The sequence below is a fragment of the Panthera onca genome, chromosome D3 (genome assembly GCF_046562875.1).
Source record: "Panthera onca isolate mPanOnc1 chromosome D3, mPanOnc1 haplotype 2, whole genome shotgun sequence".
NCBI classification, from domain to species: Eukaryota; Metazoa; Chordata; class Mammalia; order Carnivora; family Felidae; genus Panthera; species Panthera onca.
Window position 1 is genome coordinate 5,627,514 of NC_138350.1, and position 4,793 is coordinate 5,632,306.

At 47.0% G+C, this 4,793-nt stretch overlaps 1 long non-coding RNA gene across 1 annotated transcript; it reads right to left on the minus strand.

Moving 5' to 3' along the window:
• Positions 1 to 255: 255 nt before the first annotated feature.
• Positions 256 to 4,689, minus strand: LOC144613920 (uncharacterized). The gene is made up of 3 exons (XR_013551396.2): positions 3,972 to 4,689; positions 1,469 to 3,246; positions 256 to 1,220 (listed from the first exon to the last, which is right to left on the minus strand). It is a non-coding gene; the product is annotated as an uncharacterized LOC144613920 (long non-coding RNA).
• Positions 4,690 to 4,793: the final 104 nt, after the last annotated feature.

Consider the following 4,793-nt stretch of genomic DNA (forward strand, 5'->3'; position numbering starts at 1 on the left):
GTCTCTAAAATGAATAAACATTAAAAACAAAAAACGGGCACCTGGGTGGCTCAGTCAGTTAAGGGTCCAACTTCAGCTCAGGTCCTGGCCTTGTGGTTTGTGGGTTCAAGCCCCAGGCCAGGCTCTGTGCTGATAGCATCTGGAGCCTTCTTTGGATTCTGTCCCCCGCGCCTGCCTCTCTCTCTCTCTCTCTCTCTCTCTCTCTCTCTCTCTCTCTCTCTCTCTCTCTCCCCCTCCCCCCCACTCATGCTCTTTCAAAAATAAACATCAACCAAAAAAACCCAGGATGGCTATTATCAAAAAAACAAAACAAATTTGGTGTGGATATGAAAAAACTGGAACCCTTGCGCATGTCTCATGGGAGGAACGTAAAAGGATGCAATCACTGTAAAACGGCCTGAAGGTTCCTTGAGAAGTTAAATACCATACAATCTAGCAATTCCACTTCTGAGTATATACCCAAAAGAATTGAAAGCAGTGACTCAGATACCTGTACACCCACGTTCACGGCAGCATTACTCACAAGAGCCAGAAGCTGGAAACCGCCCGGTCCGTCAACAGATGAGCAGATAAACAAAATATGGTACGTACATACAATGGAATATTATTCAGCCTTAAAAAGGAGTAAGATTCTGAGACCTGCCTGGACCTGGATGAACCTTGAAGACCTTAAGCGGAGTGAAATAAACCAGCCACAAAAGGACCGCTATTGTACAATTCAAGTTACGTGAGGTACCCAAAGTGGTCAAGTCCACAGAGCTAGAAAGTGGAACAGTGGTTGCCGGGGGCTGCAAGGGGAGGGAAATGGGAGTTCTCGCTTAATGAGTTCAGGGTCTTCAATTCTGGAGATGGATGGTGGTGATGGTTGCACAAACGTACTTAATGACACTGAACTGCACAGTGAAAAATGGTTAGAATGATAAAGTTTACATTATGTGCATTTTATCACAATTAAGAACCTTTTAATTTTTTTATTATTTGTTTTAAATATTTATTTATTTTTGAGACAGAGAGAGAACATGAACGGGGGAGGGTCAGAGAGAGAGGGAGACACAGAATCTGAAACAGGCTCCAGGCTCCGAGCTGTCAGCACAGAGCCCGAGGCGGAGCTCGAACTCGTGGACCGCGAGATCATGACCTGAGCCGAAGTCGGGCGCTTAACCGACTGAGCCACCCAGGCGCCCCAAGAACCTTTTTAAAAAACCACTTTGGAGGGGCGCCTGGGTGGCGCAGTCGGCTAAGCGTCCAACTTCAGCTCAGGTCACGATCTCGCAGTCCGTGAGTTCGAGCCCCGCGTCGGGCTCTGGGCTGATGGCTCAGAGCCTGGAGCCTGCTTCCGATTCTGTGTCTCCCTCTCTCTCTGCCCCTCCCCCGTTCATGCTCTGTCTCTCTCTCTATCTCAAAAAATAAATAAACGTTAAAAAAAAAAAAAAAAAAAAAAAAAAAAAAAACCACTTTGGAGAACAACCTGGCAACATTTAGTAAAATGGAAGGTGTGAATACCTTATGACCCCTCCAAAAATGCAGAAGGATTTCAAAAATTGTCATAAATGTATGTAACAGGACACCATACAGTTGTGAAAAAATGTTTCAAAGTATGTAATCTAGCAAGGCAACATCTCAAACTTCACGCAGACTTAAAAACAAGTAGCAGAAAGATACCTGCATGTCTGTATGTAAACATATTTTTTATGAAGTTCGTGGATATATAAGGTAAAATAATAAAACAGTAGCTACCCTCTGGAGCGGGTGGGGGGAAGGAAATGGGATCGAGGAGAAATGATACACAGGGGTTTCAATTGTGTCCATGATGTCTATTCCTTAACCTGGTCATTATGAATGTTTGTTTTATTCTCTCTCCCTTTTTGTGTGCATTTTTGTGCCTTAAATGTTTATTAAACTCAAGGGGGGAGGGGGGCACCTGGGTGGCTCAGTCAGTTGAGCATGTGACTCGTGATTTCCCGTTCAGGTCATGATTTTCAGGTTCATGGGATCGAGCCCCACATTGGGCTCTGCACGGACAGTGTGGAGCCTGCTTAGTATTCTCTCTCTCTGCCCCTCCTCCATTCATGCTTGTGCTCTCTTTCTCAAAAAACAAACAAAAGCCCCAACTCCACATGGGAGCAAAAAATCAATACCAAAAGAGCCAAACCATCAAAACGACCAGCCTTCCTTTCCTCCCCACCTTTATAACACACAAAAACCATCATCCTAAATGTAATTTCAAAACTACTGCTCTATATCTTTAGATCTTCTCTCGCCGTAGCAGAGGCTGTGTCTAAGAGTTTTTTCCTTCTCGATGACTGGTGCTTAGGTCACGTTAGGCATTTAGTTATTAGCAGACGATGGTGACGTCAGGCAGTGCAGCCTGAGAGGAACATGACCACTTCACCTGTTGCCTTGGGGAATAATTCCGCCCCTGCCCACACATAGCTGCATAGCCTATGCTATGGGTACCTCGTCATTAGGTCGACACATTTTCTCCCAGCTCCTCAAAAATATGTATGAAGAATTCTACTGACTTGTGTTGAAGAGAAAGAGGTCTAAACTCAAGGCTAGCAGATGTTGAGGTTCAGCCAGGCTGTCGGTTTTCTAAGTATGCTGTCCAAACGATTCCTGATGTTGTGTAACGGGAGATTCACTTCTCCAGCGGCAACAATGCGCCCGTTGAGAGCGCGGCCCTGGCACACGCATACATTGCCCTTGGTCCGCCAGAGCAAAATCTTAGTTAACCCACAGGCAGACGTAGGTGGGTCGAGAAACCCAAACATCAGTCAACCAAAAGGAGGAAAATGAGCAAGTCCACCCACACATTAAGTTGACAGGTTTGACCCCGATGTAAGGATTTTCTGATGTTCCTGGTCTTCTTTCAACCACTTTTAAGAGCAGCAAGGAGTTTTTAGAGCCGCAGAAAACGAGATATTTGTATGGTTTGCCCTTTTGGCAAAGGAAATGGTTTTTGACGAAAACAGGGTTGAGAAGAGCTCTGTAACGAGTGAGGCAAGGCGCTGAGAGGTCAACATTGCAGCTGAGCATTTTAGTGGTCAGGGTATACAGAGCGACCTTCAGAACCAGGCGTGTTCTTGACTGAGTCACTTCATCCCTCTATATTCTGGAGTGCTCTGACCCCCTAACCTTATTAAGGGGACTGTGAGAAATTTCTGGATAACCTCTTAAGCCTCACGGGTAAGTTGAATTTCCTGGAAATCTAGTGACGATTCCTAATTTGGCAGGTCTATTCTTTTCCTGGAGAGAAAAGAAAAACACTGAGCTAGTACTCTGACCATCAACTTGACTTTTGACATCCCCTTCCTCTTTATTGTGGACTTTCCTCCTCAAGGCCACCTTTTGGGACCAAGTATAATAAGTTTAAAAGAAGAAAACTATTGTGAGCTTCTTTCAAACTCCATAAAACGTTTTGCTTACAGATATTATGAAATACTTTTAACTTTTCTGCAGGTGTGTGCCCTTAGTCACAAGGGGCTGGAAGGAGAGTGAGAACAGGGTCAGTGGAACCCAGCCTAATGTATGGGTGGACAATTCAGACCTTCTGTTCCACGGATGTTGGAGCAGAAGCGTCATCTTCATACACAAAGCTCGTCAGTCGGCCAATAAGCATTCAGTGAATGCCTCGACTGTGTTCGGTACTGAGTTATGTACAAGGTCAATGTGGTATGATGCCAGCCTCCCAAATGCCAGACTGGGAGCCAGGAGACCTGCCAATCACTCGATTTGGCGGGGGGAAAAACCAAAATTTCCTCCTCCCAGGTCTCCTCCTCAGTTTCTTTACGTGTAACACTAGGCTGTGGTAGTTAACCTCAGCCCTTGGAAGAAATCTAACTAGAACTGTTGCAGATTCCAAAGCAGGAGGAGTTCACAGGTTCCTGGATCTCGAGAGACTTCTAGATACCTGGGGCAACTGAATAATTGCACCGCAAATCATGTTTCTGAAAGAGCACAGTGTGGCTCACCTGGAGGCCTAGATAACTTCCTCGGAGTTGGTGCAAAGGGGTCCTATGCATGGTCTCTGCTCGTGATGCTCTGGCCATCCTGGCAGAATGCTCTGCCCATTTCACGAGTGTCCCAAGCTAGTCCTGACTCGGGGACTCTGCACATGCTTGTTTGGCTGCCTTGGGCTTCCTAGAGGAATGGTGGTTGGTTCCTCCTTTCTTGTCCTTCGGATCTCTTTAGCTCTCCCCTTCTCTGAGGGGGCCGTGTTTTACACTTTCCAAAGGTGGTCTCTTATTTCAGTACCCATTTCCTTCTTTGTGCTCTCCCAGGTTGTAGCCCTTTTACTTGTTTCTTGCTTGCTTCCCCTGTCAGTCCGTTAGCTCCCCTAGCTAGGGGGTCCTTTTGGTTTTGTTCAGGACTGTACGCCCAATGTTTGGTCCACAAAGCAGGTCTCAATATTTGTTAAACGAAGGCCTTGGCAGCTCTGCAATTCCGAGGCGCCCAAGGCATCTAAAGTTGTTTCCCCGTAAATACCCTTCTTTGGAATTCCCCGGGCCAGGCTGGGCTTAGGCTGCAGTAACTTCACTGCCTGCTTTCTTTGGATCTCCACATTTCTTTTCCTTGAGGAAAAAGGCTGTTATGACCTCACAACACATGCTCCGGTGCCGCAGTGACCTCATCGCTGCTGCTTGTCGCGTCACAAGTCCATCCGCAGCACCTTTCCTTTTCCCTACAAGCCCCTACCTTTCCCGGAGGCAGCGCCTCCACGCGTCTGGCCCCGGGGCCCAGCCCGCTACGTCACGTCCGCCCGCCCGCGCGGCGATGACGTCATGCACCAGGGC